Source organism: Stomoxys calcitrans, chromosome 5 (assembly GCF_963082655.1).
Source record: "Stomoxys calcitrans chromosome 5, idStoCalc2.1, whole genome shotgun sequence".
Classification (NCBI taxonomy): domain Eukaryota; kingdom Metazoa; phylum Arthropoda; class Insecta; order Diptera; family Muscidae; genus Stomoxys; species Stomoxys calcitrans.
In genome coordinates, this window is record NC_081556.1 from 109,552,039 (window position 1) to 109,577,633 (window position 25,595).

Below are 25,595 nucleotides of genomic sequence, written 5' to 3' on the forward strand. Positions count from 1 at the left end.
ATAACCGCTGTCCCGCCCTTGATATTAAAGTCGTTTTGGGCGATTTTAATGCAAAGATAGAGAAGGAAGACATCTTTGGTCCAACAGTCAGAAAGTTTAGCCTCCACGAGATAACGTCCGGTAATGATTTAAGGCTGATAGATTTCGCCGCGGCAAAAAACATGGTAGTTAGTGGCACCAGATTTCAACATAAAAATATTCACAACGTCACATGGTTGTCACCTGATTAAAACACGAGGAACCAAATTGATCTCTTTCGAGACGAGCTCAATGATCGGTCGCACGTCTCGAAACAAACAAAAAATGTGAAATTTTATAATCTTCGCCCTAACAAGCAAAAAACTTGAAAATTGATCACGTTGTGATAGGTGGAAGGCATTCATCCAGCGTATTAGATGTACGATCGATCCTTGAAGCGAATATTGATTCGGATCATTACCTTGTTGCAGCAAAGGTTCGCCTCCCCCATAGTATGACCAAGAGTGGCAAAATGCTACAGAAGCCAAGAATGCGGCATATAGAGCAACCCTGCTCTATATGCCTGCTCTTTATGCCGAATTGTAAGCGAATTGATATGTACAGGAGTCAGAATTAAGTCCGGAAATTCTACCAAAGAATTAAACATCAAACGGATGGCTTTGGTGCAGGCACATTCTCCTGCAGAGACAAAGAAGGAAATCTGGTAACTGACACAGATAACATGCTGATGATATGGAAAGAACATTTTACGCAACTGTTAGTGTACGACGTTGGCGGCAAAGAGGAAACCGGAGAACCAATCCCTGATGATAGTAGAATGTTTGCCTCCTAGTCAGAATAAGGTCCAAGTAGCTGTGACCCGGCTAAAGAACAACAAGACAGCAGGAGCCGATGGGTTACCCGCTGAACTATTTAAAACCGGAGGCGACACGCTGATAAGGCGTATGACTCAGCTTGACTGCCCAATCTGGTTAGAAAAACGCACACCCGATGATTGGAACCTCAGCATACTAAGTCCCGTACACAAGAAAGGAGACAAGACGAAATGTGCCAACTACAGAGGAATAAGTCTCCTCCCCATCGCATACATGATACTCTCGAGCGTACTGTGTGAAAGATTAAAACCTTAAGTCAATGACATAATTGGGCCCTATCAATGCGGCTTTAGACCTGGTAAATCCACACTAGACCAGATATTTATACTGCGACAAATCCTGGAAAAGACCCGAGAAGGACAAATCAACACTTACCATCTCATTATTGACTACAAAGCCACTTTCGATACCCGTTTACGTTCAAAGGCATTTTAAGCCATGTCTGAGTTCAGTATGCGAATGCAAATTTGCCCATGAAAATTCCATTAAGGAACTCGAGCAAACTTCTCGCAAATCAATGAGTGATGTCCGATTCAATTTTAAGCTCAATGATAAGGGACCTCCTTTTTATAGCTGAGTCCGAACGGCGTGCTGCAGAGCGACACCTCTTTGGGGAGAAGTTTTTACATGGCAAAGTACCTCACAAATGTCGCTAGCATTAGGAAGGGATAACCACCGCTGAATTTTTCTAAGGTTCTTGACAGGATTCGAACCCAGGCGTTCAGCGTGATAGGCGGACATGCTCACCTCTGCGATATGGTGGCCTGAGTTTGGTATCACTGCAAAATTAATAAAACTTTGTAGGATGACATTTGATGATACACGTTCCTCAGCAAGAATATGAAAGAATCTCTCCGAACCATTTAATACAAAACGAGATTTCAGACAAGGAGACAGCCTATCGTGTGATCTGTTTCATATTCTGCTGGAGAAGATTATACGAGATGCAGATTTGAATAGATATGGCACACTACTCACAAGAGAACACATGCTACACACGCCTATGCCAACGACAGCGACATCATAGGTCGGTCACCGGAAGAAGTAACTGCAGCCTTTGAAAGAATCGAAAGAGAGTCAGATAAGACGAAAAGGATGGTTTCAACTCCCAAAAAGCCGATGTACAACCGAGCAGATAAAGAAAATTGATAAAGTTGGGAACCACAAATTTGAGACAGTAAGCAACTTAATCTACCTCGGCACCGCCGTAACCGAAACCAGCTAGTAACCAGTTTTGAGTTTAAGCGAAGAATAATACTGCTGGTCTACTTTGGACTAAGTTAGCAGTTTAGAAACAAAGCTACCTCTCAACAGACAAAGATTACACTATACAAGACACTGACACTACCCGTGCTGTTATATGTATCTGAAGCATGGGTACTTGTGAAAACAGATGAGTCAGTACTTGGAGTGTTCGAGAGAAAGATTCTTCGCAAAATACTCGTATATGGACCAGTTAGCGTTAATGAAGAATATAGACGACGTATGAACCACGAGCTGTATGACGACTGTTTTGAGAGAAGTATCCCCGTTGTTCCTTAATGCAACGTATTTTTATACGAAAATTATTTCAGGCCTTCTATTAGGCAAATATTATGCTGCAAGCCATTTTCGCATTAACCAAAATTAATTTTACAAATATTTTTTTATTTATTATTGGGTAAAAATTATGAAACTCTATTATCTGACCACCACGCCTAATATCATCTCAACAAAAATGCAACTCTACACCCCCTCAATACCTAAGCAAACCACTCAACTGGCTTCCCATTCATTTCGTGTCTTGAGTTTTGCCCTAATTGCATGTATGCAGAAAAAATGATAGCGGAACTGGACCCCTACCAAAATATTCTGGACACTGGAATGATCATAAATTTGTATTCAACGATGCTGTTGCTGCTCACCCTTAAAACGGAAGTTGGTCATTATCTATATGGCGTTTTTTTACTGCATTGTGGTGTGTTTTTTTTTACTATGAGCGGGATAAAAAGGGAAGGGGATAAAATGCAACATGTTGTTATTGAACATTCTTTATGTGTCCCATTTTTTTTATGTTTTTTTTTTAATTTTTTTTGGTCTGAAGTTGACAGTTGACACTTAAGAATCGGTGTGTGCAACTTTTTTTATGCGTTATTGTGCAAACATAATGACGCATTTTAATAAAATGCTGAAACTCTTGTTTCGGATCAACACGAAAAGTGTATCAAAGGATAACAGGGTGTAATGAATAGGCAAAAATATAAATAAAATAGATTTTATTAACATAAATAATAAAAAAAAAACGCGCTGAGTTCGTTAGGGGCCGAATCTTATGTACCCTCCATCATGGATTGCATTTGTCAAGTTATTTGCCTGGTATCTCTTTATGAGCAGACAAAGGATAACGGGTAAGAATTGTTATGTTATTGGAGCTATACCAGGTTACGAACCGATTCGAGCCATACCTAACTTCGACGTCCGAGACAATAGTAGTAATCATATTTCAGCCAAATCGGATAAGAATTGCGACCTCTACAGGCACAAGAAGTCAAGACAATAGATTGGTTTATATAGCAGCTATAACAGATTATGCGCCGATTTGGACCATACTTGGCATAGATGTTGGAAGTCAAAACGGAGCTACTCATACAAAATTTCAGCGCCATCTAGAGGCTCAAGAAGTCGAGATCCAAGATCGCTTTATATGGCAACTGTATCAGATTATCAACCGATTTAGACCATACTTGGCATAATTGTTAAAAGCCAAAACAAAACTCTTCGTACTAAATTTCAGCAAAATCTGATAAAAATTGCGCCCTCTATAGTCTTAAGAAGTGAAGATTCAAGATCGATTTATATGGCGGCTATATCGGATTATAGACCGATTTAAACCATACTTGGCATAGTTCTTGGAAGTCCAAGCAAAACTCATCATACAAAATTCACAAAACTCTTCGTACTAAATTTCAGCAAAATCTGATCAAAATTGCGCCCTCTAGAGGCTGAAGAATTTAAAATCCATGATCGGTTTATATGGCAGCTATATCAGATTATCAACCGATATAGACCATACTTGGCACAGTTGTTGGAAGTCAAAACAAAACTCCTCGTACAAAATTTCACCCGAATCGGATAAGAATTGCGCCCTCTAGAGGCTTAAGAAGTCAAGATCCAAGATCGTTTTATATGGCAGCTATATCAGATTATCAACCGATATAGATCATACTTTTTCTTGGAAGAACAAAACGGAACTAAATTACAGCCGAATCGGATAAGAATCGCGCCCTCTACAGGTTCAAGAAGTCAAGATCCAAGATCGATTTATATGGCAGATATATCAGATTACCGACCACTTTTGGCCATACTTGGCATAGTTGTTGAATGTTAAAACAAAAATCCTCACACAAAATATCAGCCAAATCGGATAAGAATTGCGCCCTCTAGAGGCATAAGAAGTCAAGAACCAAGATGGGTTTATGTGGCAGCTATATAATATTATCGACCGATTTAGACTAAACTTGGCATAATTGTTGGAAGTCAAAACAGAACTCTTTGTATAAAATATCAGCCTATTCAGATAAGAATTGCGCCCTCTAGAGGCACAAGAAGTCAAGATCCAAGTTGGGTTTACGTGGCAGCTATATAATATTATAGACCGATTTAGACCATACTTGGCATAGTTGTTGGAAGTCAAAACAGAACTACTCATACAAAATTTCACCCGAATCAGATAAGAATTGCGCCCTCTAGAGGCATAAGAAGTCAAGAATCAAGATGTGTTAATGTGGCAGCTATATCAGATTATCGACCGATTTGGGCCATACTTGGCATAGTTGTTGGAAGTCAAAACAGAACTCCTCATACTAAATATCAGCTTAATTGGACAAGAATGTCGTCCTCTGGACTCAATAATTCAAGATCCAAGATCGGTTTATATGGCAGCTATATCATAACATGGACCGATATATGGCCCATTTACAATTCCATCCGACCTTCACTAGTAGGCAGTATTTATACAAAGCCGCACCATTTCAAATTTCAAAGAAATTTTAAGCCCAAACATTTTTTGAAATTTTCATCTCATTTGGATGTCTAATGCTTTCTGCATCTTCAGTGTCTCTACGACCACTTTAGAAATCAAAATAATATTAACATATATAACTTTAAAATGAAAGTATTCTGGGACACCCTAGGTTAGGTTAGGGTTAAATAGCAGTCTTCAAACAGACTCACTTAGAAAATGTTAGCCCATGGCAACACCACAGCAGCGCCAACCACCAACCGCAAAATCCGCACAGGTTGTTGTTGTTTTAGCTAAATTTTTCTGTGGAGGGGGCGATCTTGTAGGGAGCTTGACCTGTAGGTGAGCAAGCTCGTTCCGGTCCAAAGGACCGATCGTCGCGGGAACAGAGTGGCCATTGGTTATTTAAGGCTCCAATAACTCGCCTTGTCATATCGCTCAGTATTTGTGCAAGAGCCTGTGCTGTCCGGCCTCTCACTGAGACTCTCCACTCGATACCGCTGATTTTCCGCGACTGCTGTTGCAGCTACTCCGTATGGAGCATTCCACTATGCGCAACCTGTGGACGTGCCCGGTAGCTCACAGTTAACCTTCTCCTGACAGCAATGAGCACCACACAGATTAGGGCTCAATGTATACCAATACGCTACCAACTCGCCTATGGGAGTCTCAGGGACACCCTAATACACCCCATGACATATGCTTTTATATGGAACATATGCTCTTCAGTTTTTTTAGCTTTGTTTCTTTTTTACTTCGTTTTTGCCATAAATACATTTTGTTTTTTTTTTTCAACAATGGACTAAAAAACTGAACGTGATATAATGCATTTGTCGTTTTGTTGTTGTTTTGTAACGAAAAATTTGGTATTTATATAATATCCTTTTTGAAGTGATATCATGTGTAAATATCATCCATTATCAACATCTGTTAGATTACGCACGCCTTTTCGTGAGTCCACTTTTATAGCTGAAGTCCTTGGCAAAACCGCCAACCAATATCACCACCCCTGGTAAACTCCCTCCTCCTACTGCTCCACCACCTCCTGTTGGCGTCAAGCAATTGGTTACTCGCTCAACCTTAAAACACCCCTGATGTCCTGCGTAAGTGTCCTTTTAGCTTAGACACTTGATGGTATCAGCCAGGCAATATAAAATAAATTCATATTCACAAAAAATAAACAACATGGTATGGGAAACGACAATGGGACTGCCAACAAACAGGACACAATTGATTTCAATTTTTTGATACCATATCAAAGTGCTACAATCGCCTGTCCGCCCGCCCTACCATCCAACGCACTTTAGCAATTTGTAATGCACGCCTTGCAAAAAATTATCCACCGTCTCAAATATGATGCCCTTATAGGCCCAAGGATATCATTATGAATATGAGCGAGAGTGGTTGGATGGCAAGATGGGTGGGTGATTGAGTGAGCCCTTATGGAAAATGGCAAAATTGTGAATCTACAATTCCCTTTGGAGGATATTTAGTGGCTCAAAATGAGGCATTACATTTTGTAATGACTGTAAATGATTTGTTTTCTATTCGATATGGTCACGCCAACAATAATCAAAGGACCAAAAGCGAAGACAAGGGTGAGCGCCTGGGGTGGTGGCACTTTACAAGTGCAAGTGTGCTAGCTGGCAGCTATGTTGTTTGGTGGTTAGGTGAAATGCTAATGGATGCAATTTGCGCGTCAATTCTCTTCAAGATTATTGATGGAAGCCCTTAAGGGATCTTCAGGGTTCGAATTTATGACACTCTTGTAATGGCATCATAATTCAACAATGTGTCATCTTGGATTACAGGCTTTTAAGAGGAATCTAAAAAAACTTACTACACAGTGTGTGCATAGAGAGAATTGAGGCAAAATTTAATAATTTGAATAAATTTATGTCAAGTAAAGCTATGCGCTTGAAATTTTGCGCAAATACTTTTTATTAGTGTAGGTCGGTTGGTATTGTATTGTCGGTCCATGTTTTGATATAGCTGCCATATAAACCGATCTTGGGTCTTGACTTCTTGAACCTCTAGAAGGTGCAATTCTTATCCGATTTTATTGAAAATGCACGTAGTGTTTTGGTATCACTTCCAACAACTACGCTAAGTATGGTTTACATCGGTCCATGTTTTGATATAGCTGCCATATAAACCGATCTTGGGTCTTGACTTCTTGAGCCTCTAGAGGGCGCAATTCTCGTCCGATTTTATTAAAATTTTGCGCGTGGTCTTTTGGCATCACTTCCAACAAATCAAATCGGTTCATTACAGGTAGGTAACCAGGCAGCCATATAAACCGGTCTTGAATCTTGACTTCTTGAGCCGCTAGAGGGCGCAAATTTCATCCGATTTTAAGATGTCAAGTTATAAAACTATTTGAGCTATACTTGGCTTGGATGTTAAAGCCAATAGTAGATGCCATTGTGCAAAATTTCAACCAAATCGGATAAGAAATGCGCCCTAGAGGGACATACGAATGAAAAATGGCGAGATTGGTTGGCATGGGAGCTTCTCGTCCGATTTCGCTGAAATTTTGCGCGTGGTTTTTTGGTATCACTTCCAACAACTGTGCTATGTTAATCAAATCGGTTCATAACCTGGTATAGCAGCCATATAAACCGGTCTTGAATCTTGACTTCTTGAGCCGCTAAAGGTCGCAAATTTCATCCAATTTCAACATGTCAAGTTATAAAACTATTCGAGCTATACTTGGCTTGGATGTTAAAGCCAATAGTAGATGCCATTTTGCAAAATTTCAACCAAATCGGATTAGAAATGCGCCCTAGAGGGACATACGAATGTAAAAATGGGGAGATCGGTTGGCATGGGAGCTATATATGTAAAGGGCATAGAAGAAGTCACAGTGCAAAATTTCAACAACATCGAATAAAAATTACGCCGTCTAGAGGCTTAAGAAGAAAAATCGGCAGAACGGTTTATATGGGAGCCATATCAGGTTATGGACCGATTCCATATCTGGCAAGTTTGAGAGAGATCATGGATACAGTGACTGTGCCCAAGTTCAGCAAAATCGGATAAGAATTGCGCCCTCTAGAGGCTCAAGAAGTCAAATCGGGAGATGGGTTTATATGGGAGCTATATCTAGTTTCAGACCGATTCAAACCATACTTAGTACATCCATTAAATGCTATAGAAGACGTCATAGAACAAAATTTCAGCCAAATGCAATAAGAATTGCTCCCTCTAGAATCTTAAGAAGTAAAATCCGAAGGTCGGTTTATATGGGAGCTATATCAGGTTTTTGGCCGATTTGAACCGTACTTGGCAAGCAAGTTGGACGTCATTGGAGAAGTCATTGTGCAAAACTTCACCAAAAATCGGATAAGAATTGCGACCTCTAGAGGCTCAAGAAGTATAATCTGGAGATCGGTTTATACGAGAGCTATATCTAAATATGGACCGATACAACCCATTTACAATACCTATCGTACAATAACAGAAATACAATAGTAGATCTCCTTGTGCAAATTTTCAACCATATCGGATAAGAATTGCACCCTGGAGGGACTTAAGAAGTAAAGTGGAGAGATCGGTTTGCATGGGAGCTATATCGAGTTATGAACCGATTCAGACCATTTTGGCACATATTTTACGTGGGCATAGAAGAAATCACTGGCGTAAATCCATGCAAGAAAGAAGTAGTTCTTTCCAGCATGAGATACAAGTTACCTACAGTTCTACTTGTCTCCTTGGTAGTAAAGAATGTTTCATTTACAGAAAGCGCAAAATACCTGGGTGTTTTGCTGGACAAGAAATTGAACCTCAAATTAAACATTTTGAATAGGACAAGAAAGGCCCTCTCTCTTGCGCTATACACCTGGAAAAATCCATTGGCCAAAGTTGGGGGATTAGACCGCGCGTCATGCACTGGGTACATACTGAAGTTGTCAGGCCTATAATGCTATATGGTGTTATGGTCTGGTGGACGGCGCTTCAATAGTCCACCTACTGTTCAATAGACAACCGGATTCAAAGGATGGCTTGCTTGTGCATCACAGACGCACTGAGGACGACACCATCTGGTGCACTGGATTTAATGCTACATCTTAGGCCTCTGGACATTGTGGCTACCCAATTGCCGTGAGTCTAAGAAAGCTTTCTCTTTGGTCATGTGGCGGCTACGGACACTGAGTTATCCTTTAAACAATGTACGATATTCCAGACAGTGTGGATTACACCCTGCCCGAGCCGCTTTTTGATAAAAAGTACTGTACAACAATTCCAGAAAGAATCAATTGGAACTACGATATCCCTGGAAATAGCAGCTACATAGCCATATATACAGATAGTTCCAAACTAGACGACCAGGTGGGCTTTGGGGTGTACTCTAAAGATCTAGAACTGGTCATATCAAAAAGGTTAGCCGAACGCTGCAGTGTGTATTAAGCGGAGATCCTTGCAATTAAGGAACTGGTGGAATATAATGATATAATTTCATTACGACGATTGACATTAATATCTTCTCAGACAGCCAGGCAGCCATTAAATCCCTGTGGGGACATCGAAGAAGAAGAGACTATAGAACACCTTATGTTAGTGTGTCACGCACTGGCAGTCAGAAGGATATCCACTTTAGGTTCTCATTTCTTTGAGAACCTGTCTGATTAAGCGGATGTGAACATTCGCAAGTGGTTGGGCTTTTTAAAGCGGTCTGGATGGTTCAACGGTGGGAATTAGAAGGCACCTTCCTTTGTCTATTCCTATGGTATCATAATGGACGAAAACGTATAAGTGAGTCTGAAGGCTGACTGCCATTTAAACCTAGCCTAACCTAGGCCCCTTGACATCACTGTTTTGTAGTGCCCAGATCGGTCTACATTTAAATATAACTGCCATATATACCGATCTATCAATTTAATGTTGTGAACCCATAATAAACGCATTTAGTATCAGATTTCTCTGAAATTTGGGACAGTGAGTTGCGTTAGTACAGTGAGTTGTGGAAGCCCTTGTAGCGCAGAAGTTAGCATGTTCCCATATGACGCTGAACACCTGGGGCACTTGATGGTCAGAAGCGTTACTCCTTCGACTTTCCCATTAAGCTCGTTATTAACTTCACGCGTATTTGGAGTGAACAATATAGCTGAAGATTTGGTGGCAGATATCTTCAAATCTCTTACGACGAAAAAAGCGGCAATTTGTCTCCAACGATCTCTATGCTATCAGTTCAGTTGTTGTGCTATGCAGTTTTCGAAATTCTTGCTGATGCTCAGCGAATCGCAAATTTCCAATGAGGCACGGAAGGAGTAGTCTCTCAGGCGTCTTAGCTACTCTTGACAGAAGGTAAATCGGTTTATACGACTCCCCCTCACTTGGATCCTTTCCAGGCTTCAGTAGCGAGATCACTCTGCCCATCTTCCATATATCAGTACTATAAGAGTGTTCAAGTCAAGTTCTTTGCCCGGTATCTATTTATAGGCCTAACAAGGGATAATGGGTAAGAAATGAATGTTGAAGACCTTAGTAGATGTCATTGTGCAAAATTTCGGTCACATCCGAAAAGAATTGGACTCTATAGGGCTCAAGAAGTGCTATCGGGAGATCGATTCATATGGGAGCTATATCAGGTTTTGGACCGATTCGGACCATACTTGGAACATCTGTTGGAGGTCATAGTAAATAGAGGTCATTGTGCAAAGTTTCGGACCATACTTGGAACATATTTTTAATGTTATAGAAAACGTCAAATTTCAGCAAAATCGAATAAGAATTGCGCCATCTAAAGGATCAAAAAATTTAATCGCGAGATTAGTTTATTTAGAACCTAATCAAAATATGGATTTGACCAAAGTTTGTGCAAAGTTTCAAGCGCCTAGCTTTACTTCTTCGAAAGTTGGCGTGTTTTCGACAGAAAGACGGGCAGACAGACAGTCAGACGAACAGAGAGACAGAATGACAGATGGAAAGACATGGCTAGATCGTCTTGAAATGTCATGGCGATCAAGAAAATATATACTTTATGGCGTCTTAGACCAATATTATATATATATATATATATGTGTTATCAACGGAATGACGAAGTAAGTATACCTCGATGCTAAGGTGGAAGGTATAAAAACGCATGTCTATATACATATGTTCAAGTTAGTATTTCAAAGAGTTACAAAGGGAATAACGAAATTATCAACCTATTTTATGCTTGTAGGTATGCAAAGTCAAATTTACCCATGAACATTCCATTAAGGAACAGGGGCAAACTGCTCGCGAATGAATGAGTGCTGTCCGATTCAAGTTTAAGCTCAATAATAGGGGATCTCATTTTTATAACCGAGTCCGAAAGGCGTGCCGCTGTGCTACACCTCCTTGGAGAGAAGTTTTAAATGACGTCTAGGCAAGGTATAGTACAATCCCAAGGCAGCCTGTTGACCCGATAAAATCCTTCATCGGCAAGAGCTGCCGCCTCAGTGTACAACACACTGCTACAACAACAACATAGTACCTCACAAATGTCGCCAGAACAAGGAGGGGAAAACCACCCCTGAAAATTTGTCTCTAATGTTCTCGTCAAGGTTTCGAACCCAAGGGTTCAGCGTCATAGGTGGACATGCTAACCTCTGGGCTATGATGACATATTGGAGGTACAATAACATTAGAAGGAGTTTACCTATTACTCAAACCAAATGGAATATTGAAGTACAGCTGCATTCAACCAATGTTTGATGTTATATAAAATTCTTTCCACTGAAAACACTAAAAACACATTTGCATAGTCTCATCTAACACAATTTGAAATCAAGCATTCAGCACACTTTAAAATTTAAAATCGATTTTGTGGTTTTTCCACCACTTTTAGAAAGAACATAAATTCGAAATGTCATTTTTCAATTATGATAAATTGTGGTTAAAACAAAAATTGAATATAAAAAAACAGCACTCACCGTATCGAAATCAGTTCATGGAAAATATTGAAAAAATTCTTTGTTGTTGAGTTTCAGTGTTGGATTGCGGCGACCTTAAATCTGAAACGAAAAAAAAGAATAAAACGGAAAACAAATTTAAAACCTTTCTCAAGTTACACGACAGTTACGACATGAGCGCTGTTTATTGGATTTACACATGGACAAAACAAAGCTTTGGCGTTTTTATTTTGCTTTGTTTCTTAAGACTCATTAAACGCTTTGGCACTCTTAGGAAGGTAAAATAGAAGAAAAAAACCCCAACCTCGAAATCTTCTCAAATAACATAATGAAGAAGTCAGCGGATCTATGTGGAAGAATATGAATGTGATTATGCAAGATGACGCACTGAAAGAAAACAATGGTGGGATTCTTAAACATAGAGAAGGAAAACATTTTTTTGTACTTAATTATTTGACTAGGATAAGCAAAGATCCTAATACCAAAATATTAGGCAATGCAGGGACATAGCCTAACGAACAGGGACCCGACGACAAAACCATCAACAACTTTCTCGAGATTAGGAAGACTAGGATGGATAAAGATCCTAATGCTGAAACCTCAGGTAATGCAGGGACAGAGAAATCAATGCCACCAAACGCACAGGGAGCCGACGATGAGACCATAACCCACTCCCAAGAATCCCATTTACTCAAGATTTGGAAGACTAGTATAGGCAAAGATTCTAATATTGGGACCTTAGGTAGTGCAGGGACGGTATACTCAATACAGCCTAACGAACAGGGACCCGATGAGGGGAACCATTACCGACTTTCTCAAGAAACCGGGACCGGAAGACTAGTATAGGCTAAGATCCTAATATTGGAGAATCGGGCAGTGCAGGGACGGTACACTCAATACAGCCTAACGAACAGGGACCCGATGAGGGGAACCATTACCTTCTCAAGAAACCGGGACCCGACGAAGGACCCGTCACCGACTTCAAGATTCGGAATACTGGGATAGGTAAAGATCCTAATATTAAAACATTAGGCAGCGCAGAGACAGGTGTCTCAGGGAGCCGATCATGGTACCATCACCTACTCCCAAGAAGCCCATTTACTTAAGATTTGGAAGACTAAGATAGGCAAAGATGCCAGTATTGAAACATCAGGCAGTACAGGGAATGGAAACCCAATAACGAACAGGGACCTGACGATGTAACCATTACCGACTTTATAAAGAGTCGGAAGACTAGACCGGGCAAAGAACCTAAAATGATGACATCAGGCAGTGCAGGGAAGGGAAACTCAATGCAGCCTAAAGAACAGGGAACAGACGATGAGACCATTATCGACTCCTTAGAACCCCATCTAATGGAGGACCAATGATTGAGGTCATCCAGATAAACCTCCACCGGAGCGAGACAGCTACTCACGCTCTGATGGAGAAAATCTGCAAGAGCAAGATTCATATTGCCTTAATTCAGGAGCCATGGACCGATCCGGAACAAGGTTTCAGGACTGAACCATATCAACTACAAATTATTCTAAGCTAACACTGGTACTCGGCCGGAGACCTGCGTTATAAAAATTTTAATTAGGAATATTCCCCAGAGTTTTCAACGAGGGATGCAACAGTGATGAGACAAGGAGACGGTGGAGCATACCTGGCATCACTTTATCTACCTTTCAACTCTCCGTCACCGCCACTGACGTCGGTGCTGCAACGGTTGGTAAGGAAAGAAAACAGGCAGGAAACGAGGTACAAATAGCTTGCTATGCGAACTCTCACCACATTTCGTGGGGTAGTACCAACACTAATAAGCGGGGCCAAGCCCTGGCAGAGTTCTTGAATTTCAACGACCTTTGTTAATATTGGTTTGCCCGAAAAGTAATTGCGGATTTTTTAAAAGAAAGTAAATGCATTTTTAATAAAACTTAGAATGAACATTAATCAAATACAATGACAGAAGAAAGAATCCAATTACAGAGTCAAAAGCTGTGAAAAAATTTGTCAACGCCGACTATATGAAAAATCCGCAATTACTTTTTGGGCAACCCAATAGGATTAGGGAGGAGGTATTAGATGTGACGATAGACTTGGGCAAGATAATTTAGATTGTCCAAGCATAGAAGACATTGATGTCATCAGGATTACGACTGCACTATTTGAGTCTTTCGAAGATAGTTGTCCTCTTCGAGAAAGGAAATCAGCCCAAAAAAAGCCCTGGATGATCGGGGAGATTCACAACATTGGGAAAGAAGTCCGCAGACTAAAGAGCACGTCCTAAAAACGCGGAAATATATTGGGATGTGTATTACACGCGGCTCAAGGAATACAATAATATTACCAGAGCGACAAAACGTGCCTTCTGGAAGATTTTTGTTGACCCGCCAAGATGAAAAAGTTTCTCTCAAAAACCCATGCCCAAACTGAAACGTTAGTAGACGACATGGGAGTGAGAGCAGAAACAGCGGAGGACATGTTGAGGCTTTTGATGACAACGTATTTTCCACAGGATACAATGGGACTCACGGAGAAACACTAAATCTAGGAATAATGAGGTTGATCGAAGGTTTATCAAAACAGAATTTATGGTCAAGGAGGAGGCCTTGAGGAGCCTGGAATTGGTTGCATGTATTCAGCGTTACTACAGAAGGATGCCGACTATCAGGCGCCTAATTTGTCCACTATTTTTACAGCGTGCCTAGGACTTGCATATACCCCGAAAGCCTGGCATGAGGCAAGGGTAGTATTATACCTAAGCCCAGCAAGGCAAGTTATGCGACACACAAAGGCCTAACGTCCTTTCTACTCAAAACCATGCAACGCATTGTGGATACCATGATAAAGAGTAAGACATCCAGCGAACTGCTCAAATACAAACAGCATGCCGGGAAGGTCGGTGGAGACTGCCCTGCACAAGGTTGTGCATAATATAGAAAAATCCTTCGATGCTAAAACGTACACACTGGCGGTATGCATTCATCGAGGAGGCTTTTAACAATGTGCGGACCGACACACTGATCCAATACTTAGACCAACCAGTAACGGGTGGACCCGGTCCTAAGAGACTGGATAAACCATATGCTAAGGAACAGTTGGATAAATTGAGTGTCGCATGGCATTAATACATGGGAGATAGGGGCACAGGGCACGCCACAGGGGGCATTTTCTTGCCACTATTTTAGGAAACCAACTAAGGAGGGATTTGAACTCTTCTGCTATACAGACGATGTTATAATACTTCTTAGGGTAAGGATCCAAACCTGTTATGCAGAACGGCCGAAAGGGTCTTGCATATGGCATATGACAGGGCTAGACCAAGGGGCCTCAAAGTTAACCTAGACACAGATCTCGTTAAGCTCTTTCTTCAGAGTCCCGAATCATCGAAATCGGCTCAGTAGGTCCCCTTGAAGTTTGGGGAAGGGGAAAGTACTCAACTTTGACACCCTGTATTTCATCCTGTATTTAACACATAAACAAAAACGCCGTTTTCCTGAAAGCCTAAGTCCTCCTCCACAAATGTCTAGAACAAACTTTAACGCTCAGATAAAAAATTGTGGTTTTATTTCAAACATTTTCGCCATTTGGCTTACTGTGCGACGTTAAGAAATAAGAATGGAATGGAAGACGTTTCGGATCGGATTGGATACCTAAGACATCACTTGAGGTTGAGTGCAAGGCGGAACTCTTTTATTGTCATCTGGAAGTTTATACTACAGGTATGGATTAAAGCTAGAGAACAGAGTGGGCCTGGAGTACTACATTAAGAACTCAGGGACTGAGATCTGTTTCCGACTGGGGATCATGGAATGCGTCAAGTGCGAAAATCTTAACGGGCATTACAAATTGGCTATAATATTCTAAAGCACACTGAACGCCTGGGTTCTAATCCTAGAAAGAACGTCAGAAAAATTTTCAGAGCGTTAACACCATACAACCACACGCATTCCATGATCCCCAGTCGAAAACAGATCTCAGTCCCTGAGTTCTCAATGTAAAGCTCCAGGCCCACTCTGTCCTCTAGCTTTGATTCATCCATGTAGCATAAACTTCCAGATGGCAATACCAGAGTTCCGTCAATCCAAGATCCACTCAATCTAAAAGGACGCTGAACGCGTGGGTTCAAATCCTAAAGAGAACATCAGAAAATTTTTCAGAGCTGGTTATCTCCTCCTAACACTGACGACATTTGAGGGCCAGTCGTGTAAAAACTTCTTCTCAAAGAGGTGTCGCCCTGTTGCACGCTTTTCGGATTGTGCTATAAAAAGGAGCATAAACTTGAACCGAGCAACACTCACTAATATGTGATAAGTTTGCATCCTGTTCCTTAATGGAATGTTCGTGTGCAAATTTTCATTTGAATCCATAAGTACCCCAATGGTCCAATATTTCCACAAAATTGGGTAAACCATTCGCCCGTTATAAGGTAAAGACGTTGAACCAGGAGTTTGGTAAAAATGAAAGCTATATCCAAACATTAGACCTATTTATCTTATTACTGTACCCACCACCATAGGATGGGGCATACCGGTCTAGTCATTCCGTTCGTAATACCTCGCAATATTCGTCTAAGACCCCATAAAGTATGTAAATTCTTGATCGTCTCGATGTTCTGAGTGATATAACAGCCATTAAACACGAAATGAAATTTCATTCGATACGAAATCGCACTCGATAACGTATGCGGTAATTCGAAACCAATTCTAATCAGATTTTTGTCTTCTTTTATGCTAATGGGATTGCTAATGTTTGTGTTCAAAATTCAGGGTTCAAAACCTATTGCATACGGAAGGTTTAACGACAAATAAACCTTGTCGTTAAACCTTCCGGCTAGAGTTTAAAGATAATCCTCAAATTTGGATAACGTGAAATAAGGACATACAAAAATCTGCACAGTATCGTAGACCATAAATCACTATAAGCTCACAATTTGCCATTTATACAAACTTAACGAATAGGAATTTTATGCACAACTTCCCAATAAAATTGTACTCCATTAAAACTTTCCATATGATTTTTATTACTGTTAGGCAAAAAACATAAAACAAACTGGGATAAGCCTACAAATGTTCCCCAATAAATAAATTTTGCCTAATCACAGCACAATAGAGAGACCAGGAAGACTAAGTATCGTAAGTGACTCCATACAATTGCTTTCTTTTTGTTTTCTGCTTAAAAAAAAACGAACGAAAAAAAACGCACAACTTTAATACTTTGCACTGCTGTTAACTAGACGAGTTCAGAAGTTTATCGCTGTCTATCCTATGTCTCATTGGCAAACAATACAGGCCGCAACACCCCCAGCGAGTAGTGCTGAGTGGTAGGTAGGTATTGAATGAAAGAATGAATGCGTGCGTGCGTTTACGAAACGCCGAAGTTTCTCAGTTAGTCAGACGGCGGCTTGTCGCTTTTCTTTCCCAGTATTTCCGCTTAAGCATGGCAAAGAAAGAACGCTTAACACCAGCCATAAAGCAGCGTGAATTGCTCCAATTGTGGGCTAAATGATGATGACATTTTGAACTACAATCAATTGAAATTCATCGCTTTCTTTTTATTTCTTTCTTTTGAGGTTTTCTGAAAGAAATTTTGCGCTCATATACTCGTATGTGCTAAACTATCAAAGTGTGCGTGGCTTTGTGGGAAACCTTTTGAAAACTCCACAAGCCGTTTCTTCCATAGATTTCTCCCCTTGCCTTGTATAGCCGCATTTGCTGCGTCAACTACGCAATTTATGCCACCGTTGAAGCGAAATTGAAAACGACGCAAATGAAAGATTTTTGAAATTGATACCGCTATAGACGAACGACGAACCCAAACTACCAACAACAAGGAAGACTAAGATATCTTCTATGAAATAAATTGCTTTGTTAGATCTAAATTCCTTTTGGATAAGGTTTAAGGACTGTCCTGGAGTACATTATTTTATTTCTATATTTTTGAAACAAAAAAAAAACACTTTTTGTTATTTTTCAAACATTTCCAGCTCGAGATTATATTCTTCTTACTCACTTACTTTAATTGGCTATGACAGAATATTTGTTCCACTAGCCGAACGTAGAATAGCGTTCCAAGCGCCTCGATCTTCTGCGCTCATTCTAAAATCTCTGACACCAAGTTTCGAGGTGTCTCCCACCACTTGATTATTCCATCGGGATTTTGGTATTCCCGGTTTGCGTGTATCCCGTGTTTGCCTTCATAAGACTTATTTGCTAGAGCTTCTTCATCCAATTTGATAACATGACCTAGCCAACCCAGCCGTTGTATTTTGATGTGTGCAACTATGCTATCGTCGTCATACAGCTCATACAGTTTGTAGGTCATACGTCGCCTATATTCTCCATTAAGGCAAACCGGTCCATATATTTTACGAAGAATCTTTCTCTCAAATACTCCAAGCACTGCCTCATCTGCTTTCATACAAGCTCATACAGCTCGTGGTTCATACGTCGCCTATATTCTCCATTAAGACAAACTGGTCCATATATTTTACGAAGAATCTTTCTCTCAAATACTCCAAGTACTGCCTGATCTGCTTTCACAAGTACCCATGCTTCAGAACCATATAACAGCACGGGTAGTATCGGTGTCTTGTATAGTGTAATCTTCGTCTGTCGACAGGTAGCTTTGTTTCTGAACTGCTTACTTAGTCCAAAGTAGCATCTGCTTATTAGTATTCTGTATTATTCTTCGCTTAAACTCAAAACTGGTTACTAGCTCGTTTCGGTTATGGCGGTGCCGAGGTAGATAAAGCTATTGACTGTCTCAAAGTTTTTGTTCCCAACTTTCTTCATTTTCTTTATCTGCTCGGTTGTGCAAGGCTTTTTGGGAGTTGAAACCATCCATTTCGTTTTATCTCTATTTACTGCCAGACCCATTTTCACTGACTCTCTTTCGATTCTTTCAAAGGCTGCAGTTACCACTTCCGGTGACCGACCTATGATGTCGATGTCGTCGGCATAGGCTATTAGCATGTGTTCTCTTGTGATTAGTATGCCATATCTATCACATCTGCATTTCGTATAATCTTCTGCAGCAGGATATTAAAGAGATCACACGATAGGCTGTCTCCTTGTCTGAAACCTCGTTTGGTATCAAATGGTTCGGAGAGACTCCTTCCTATTCTTACTGAGGAACGTGTATTAGCAAGTGTCATCCTGCAGAGTCTTATTAATTTTGCAGGGATACCAAACCCATACATGGCTTGGAATACCTTTGAACGTAAAAGAGTATCGAAGGCGGCTTTGTAGTCAACAAAGAGATGGTAGGTGTTGATTTGTCCTTCTCGGGTCTTTTGCAGGATTTGGCGCAGTGTGAATATCTGGTCCAGGTTGGATTTACCAGGTCTAAAGCCGCATTGATGGGGTCCAATTATCTCATTGACTTTAGGATTTAATCTTTCACACAGTACGCTCGAGAGTATCTTGTATGCGATGGGGAGGAGACTTATTCCTCTGTAGTTGGCACATTCCGTCTTGTCTCCTTTTTGTGTACGGACATAGTATGCTGTGGTTCCAATCATCGGGTATGCGTTCTTCTAGCCAGATAAGCTGATGCATACGCCTTATCAGCGTGTCGCCTCCGGTTTTAAATAGTTCAGCGGGTAATTCGTCGGCTCCTGCTGCCTTGTTGTTTTTCAGACGGGTCGCTGCTACTTGGACCTCATTCTGACTAGGAGGTAAAGATTCCATACCATCATCAGGGATTGGTTCTGCGGTATCCTCTTCGCCACCAACATCGGACACTAGCAGTTGGGTAAAATGTTCTTTCCATATCCTCAGCATGTTACTGTGTCAGTTACCAGATTTCCATCTTTGTCTCTGCAGGAGGATGTGCCTACACCAAATCCACCACTTTGATGTTTAATTCTTTGGTAGAATTTTCGGACTTCATTCTGACTCCTGTACATGTCAATTCGCTCACACTCACGTCTTTCTATTTCCTTTTTCTTTCTGCGGAATAGACGTGGGCAATAGTTTGCCGCTGCTCCATTACAAGGTGTGCAGTTGGGTCAGTCTAGTGGAGTATACCGCTGCCATTTGGTGTGTTTGCAGCTTTTCAATGTCCAGCTTCCGTGCGGTGTCAGATCTTACTTTCCTCGCCATGTTCAAACGGGTGCGTACCTTTGGTGCAACAAGGTAATGATCTGAATCTATATTTGCTCCTCGGATCGATCGTACATCTAGCACGCTGGATGAATGCCTTCCATCTATCACAACGTGATCAATTTGATTTCTCGTGTTTTGATCGGGTGACAGCCATGTGGCTTTGTGAATATCTTTATGTTGAAATCTGGTGCTACCATGTTTTTTGCCGCGGCGAAATCTATCAACCTCAACCCATTACTGGACGTTATCTTGTGGAGGCTAATCTTTCCGACTGTTGGACCAAAAATGTCTTCCTTCTCTATCTTCGCATTAAAATCTCCCTGAACGATTTTAATATCATGGAAACGGAGTTTTCCACCATCCGCAACCTATGGTAGCTTTCAGCTTAGCTTCCCGTGATAACGATGGACAACACACAAGTCGGAGCTGAAAGTTTCAGCCTGTGTGGTGCTCATAGCTATCCCTTGTCGGCCGGGGAAGATCTAATTCAATGCGTTTTAATCAAAGAAGATAATGGCCCAGAAATTTGTAAAAGTTGGGCAATAGTGTGCTCTTGTCACGATTTCTGAAACGCCATGTATCTTCATCAACACCTTTGTAAAACCGATTAAGGTGCTCTAAACACCCAACGACTATCAAGTACGGTGTAGAGCACGCTTTTGTTTTGAAACAGGGATCTTTGGTGTAGTGGTTGAATAAATAAGCTCAATAAGTCCTCTAATTCTTATTGGCTTATTGAGTTCGGATCTAAAACAAAATCGTGCTCTACACCGTACTCTATAGTCGTTGGGTATGTAGAGCACTTAATCAGTTTGACAAATGTGTTGATGAAGATACATAGCGTATCATAAACCGCGATCCACCATGCCAGTGTTTTAACAAAAGTACAAACATATTTCTATAGGTTTATTGTTCACCTAACTTCTATGCTTACAAAGTACGCAACTTGCTAGAATCTAGGACAGTGCTTAACTTAAACCAAACTATCGTCTTATACGAATTTAGGTCTATTTTCACAAAAACTATACCACTTCCACTTACAGACAGACAGACATATGAACTATTTTTGCTTGCTAGATACACTTTATGTGGGCTTTGGATTTTTATCAAAGAACTGTAAAGCAAACACAGAAGTAAGACAATGTTTATTTTATTGCCAATGTGCTGAATGGTGTTGGAGGCAAGTGGCAAGTGGTACGAGTGCCATTCATTTTCGGTTAGAATCCAAATGTGATAGAAATGTCATGTTTGTGTTTTTTTTTTTCGCTTTTTTCTTAATTTTCGGTACTTGTACTTGTTCTGCCATAGCTAATGACAATGTTACACGCACGACGACGCTGTCTTGTCATTTTAGCTTCTTCATGTATCCGTTTTGCCCCATTGTTGCCTTCATTGCCGCTACCGTCACTGTCACTGCCATCATCACCATCAACATTGTTGTCATTGTCTTCAATTCGACACAAGATTTGGTTTAGAAGAAGCCTAACCACACAAAGCAAACCGATACGTAAACAAAGAATTATAACAAATTAGCAATGTCTCTGAAACATTTGCTGATGGATTGAGGTCACTGACCCGCCTCGCCACTGAATTATTGTTTTTAATGAAAACATAACGATTACAGACATGGAATATGTGAAAAATTAATTTTAGAGTTAACATAAAATGAAAGAAATAGGTATGGTTAGGTTAAAGTCTTTCTAATAACAGGCTAACGCGAATAGCGAAAGGTCAAAGCCTGGGGTGAGAATCGAACCCACCAATCTTACACTGATAATCCAAGTAAATTACAAACTTGTTATTTTTTCGCCCAAGGGAATCGGAACCAGAATTGAGGATTTATTTTTGGGCACCGAAAAGGTAATGCTAGCCAACATACAGATTTGTCAAAGATAACCCGGCATAAATAAACAACAAGTAGGTCAGGTAAGGTTTAAGTGGCAGTCTGCCACCAGACTCACTTAAAACTTTTTCGTCCATTGTGATACCACAGGAACAGAAGAAGGAAGATGTCTTCTAGTTCCTACCGTAGAACCATCCAGATCGCTTGAAAAAGCCCAGCAACTTGCAAATGTTCACATCCGCTAAATCATACAGGTTCTCAAAGTAATGAGAACCTAAATTGGAACTCCTTCTGACTGCCAGTGCCACATGACCAAAGAGAAACCTCCCTTAGCCTCACGGCAGTGGTCGCAGCAATTTGTCTAGCCACAATGTCCAGAGGCATTAGATGTAGCATTAAATTGAGTGCATCAGATGGTGTCGTCCTCAGTGCGGCTGTGATGCACAAACAAGCCACCCTTTGGATTCGGTTGACTATAGGTGGACTTTTGAAGTGCCGTCCACCACACCACAACACCATATAGCATTATAGGTGTGATAACTGCAGTATATACCCAATGCATGACGCGCGGTCTAAACCCCAACTTTTGTCAATGGCTCTCTTGCAAGTGTATAGGGTAAGAGTTACCTTTCTAGCCCTTTCCAAATTGTAAGATTTGAAGTTCAATTTCCTGTTCAGCAAAACACCCAGCTGTTTTTCGCGTTCATTAAATGGAACATTTCCCCCTTCCAAGGAGACAGGTTCCAATGTAGGCAACTTGTATCTCCTGCTGAAAAAAAATATATCTGTCTTGCACGGATTTATACCTAGACCACTCTCGGTAGCCCACTTCGCTGTTCCACGTACAGCTTCCGGAAGTATATCTCTTAGAGTGCTCTGAAACTTTCCTCTAACCGCAATTGCCACGTCATCACCATACACGACCACTATTACACCTTTTCTTCCAGAGACAATAATTTATTGTAAATGGCTTTATTCCAAAGTAGAGGAGATAGTACACCTCTTTGAAGCGTTCCTCTGCTGACCCCTCTTTTTAGATCCACAGATCCCAAGCCTGCCGTAATGCATCTTTCAGTAAGTAAGTCATATATATCGATCTCAATGTTTACGGTCTTGAGCCCATTTTTGTTGAAATGTTGAAAAGTGATTTGTGGCGAGTTGGGTCCAATAAGGACGAAATGTCGATATAGCTGCTATAGTTTCATAATGGCTAATTTTCCGCAGTTGAATGTGGATATAGCGATCCTCAAAATTCCGTTCCAGCCCATGGGACCGATCGCTGCGGTCATTGGTCATTTAAAGGCGCCGATAACTCGGCTTCTTTTATGAAGTATCACAGGTATTGAGTCTTGAAGCCTTTTCATACTAATGCTCCAGGCCTTTCATGCTCAGTCATCCCGCACCGGATTTTAACGAAATGTTGTTTAAATATATCCTAGTGGTAGGTATCCAAAGTTTGTCCAGGCCGAGCTTAATGCCTTTCTACTTTTTGTTCTTTTTGTTTTTTTTTTCTTTTTTGGTTGGCCTGTAGCAGCCCCCACGAAAAATGTCAGCTACACCAAAAGTGAGAAGTGAAACAATTTTCACCCACTTCACTCCTTAAACCACTCTTTACTCTTTAAACCTTTTTATGCTCAGAGACATCCCGTTGCGGATTTTAACGAAATATAGTCTAAATGTATCCGAGTGGTAGGTATCCAAAGTTTGTCCAGGCCGAGCTTAATGCCTTTTTACTTGTTGTTGTTGTTTTCTTTGGTTGGGCTGTAGCAACCCCAGGAAAAATGTCTTGCCACGCCAAAAGTGAGAAGTGAAACAATTTTCACCCACTTCACTCCTTAAACCCTATAGTCTCTCAGTTGAGAATGCAAAAGTACACTAAGCTTGCACTCTTATTACAAATTTGGGTTTAAACTTAAACTAGAGCCACCACGTTGATTTCAAAAGGACCCTTCTTAATAATCACGCTGTGGCCTGAGATCCCAGAGAATTCCTGATCCTCGGTTACCAGTTTAAAGTGCTTTGGATGGAATTTCTGTTTAAGAACAGAAGGTTGGACTAAGTCGGGCAAAATCGACTTTTTGATGCCCCATACCATATTGGGTATGCAGGCTAAGTCATCGAAATTAAAATTTGCTTGAATTTAAAATGAAGATCTTCCCACAAAATCCGCACATATTGCGGGAGTCACAAAGGATATTGCTGTGAAAAATTTAGAGATTATCGGTTGATAAATGAGCTTGCAAAAGCTTTGAAAGTGAAAATCGGGAGATACATATCTATGGAAGCTATATCTAAATCTGAACCGGTGTCAGTGAAATTTAACAATGATCTGAAGAGTTATAAGAAAAATCTCCGTGCCAAATTTCGTGAGGATCGATAAACAAATCACCAAACTATTGCAGCATTAGTAAAAATCGGACGTACATATGAAGGGGAGCTATATCTAAATCTGAAATTCACCAGGGATCTCAAGAGTCATAAGAGAAACTTTCGAGCCAAATTTTGCGAGGATTGGTTAGCAAATGACCAAATTATTACAAATAGAACCAAATCTGCAAATATATGCACCGTAACGCAGAGGTTCATATCCGCCTATAACGCTGAACGCTTTTGTTCGAATCCTGGCGAGAACATCAGAAAATTTTCAAACGTTGCAGAAAGGATACGAAGACAGACGGGCATGGCTGAGCCGAATCAAGAAGTTTAAAGTCAAACTGTACATTTTATCACAACCAAATTAGTGGCACAGGGTACAGTTGATGTTTCAACCAGGGTACAGTTCATGTGTCAACCAGAACATCAGAAAATTTTCAAACGTTGCAGAAAGGATACGAAGACAGGCAGACATGACTAAGCTGAATCAAGAAGAAGTTCTAAGTCAAACTGTACATTTTATTACAACCACATTAGTGGCACAGGGTACATTTGATGTTTCAACCAGGGTACAGTTCATGTGTCAACCAGGGTACAATTTATGTGTCAACCAGGGTATCTTTGATGTTTCAACCATAATTTCCATATAGATATGTTCTTGGTATCGACATATTTCGTATTTTGCTTTTTTGGATCAAAAGGAGAAGTAGAGTTTGCCTATTTACAACAAAATTGTTCTCCTCTATAGCGTGGGACGGTCTAATATATACTATATAGCGTCGCAGATTAATATTGGGTTGCCCAAAAAGTAACTGCGGATTTTTTAAAAGAAAGTAAATGCATTTTTAATAAAACTTAGAATGAACTTTAATCAAATATACTTTTTTTACACTTTTTTCTAAAGCAAGCTAAAAATAACAGCTGATAACTGACAGAAGAAAGAATGCAATTACAGAGTCACAAGCTGTGAAAAAATTTGTCAACGCCGACTATATGAAAAATCCGCAATTACTTTTTGGGCAACCCAATATTACAAACAAAATGACCAGATTAGTGCCACCCATTCTATGGTAGTGGGTATAAAAGAAAATCTAACTGGAGGTCAATCCTGACATTTAAAACTTTTAAAATGATTTTATAAATTCATAATTAGAGCTGTAAAATTTAAGAGACTAGAGATTGTCTTGGAAATGCTGAAGACGTTTAGTTATATAGCACTTTTCTAAAAAAGTGTCCGAAATTCCTTCTTTACGAAGGTAAAAGTTTCTTCGAATTTCTTATATAGGAATTTCTGAAGTATTTCTTGAATATTGTATTTTTTCTTTTTGTATCTTTTTACTTTTAGTTTTTGTTCAGTTTATCCAGACAATTGGGTACTGCTGAAGATAAAATTGGTCCACCACTCTAGCCAGAAAGGCAATTGAATGCATACTTTTCGAAAAAGAACAAGCCAGAAACTTCGATGGAAGATCTATTGGAAAAATATATCTTATCTATATCTAAAATTGTAAAAAAAAATCAGAAGATCTAAATGCTTGGAAAAATAGCTTC

The 25,595-nt window shown here is 40.3% G+C and overlaps 1 long non-coding RNA gene across 1 annotated transcript in view; it reads right to left on the reverse strand.

Moving 5' to 3' along the window:
* Positions 1-25,595, reverse strand: part of LOC131997767 (uncharacterized) — a 287,102-nt gene that overhangs the window by 203,152 nt on the left and 58,355 nt on the right. Inside the window, exon 2 of the long non-coding RNA XR_009398405.1 lies at positions 11,757-11,837. This is a non-coding gene — a long non-coding RNA (uncharacterized LOC131997767). The remainder of the gene's footprint in view (positions 1-11,756; positions 11,838-25,595) is intronic.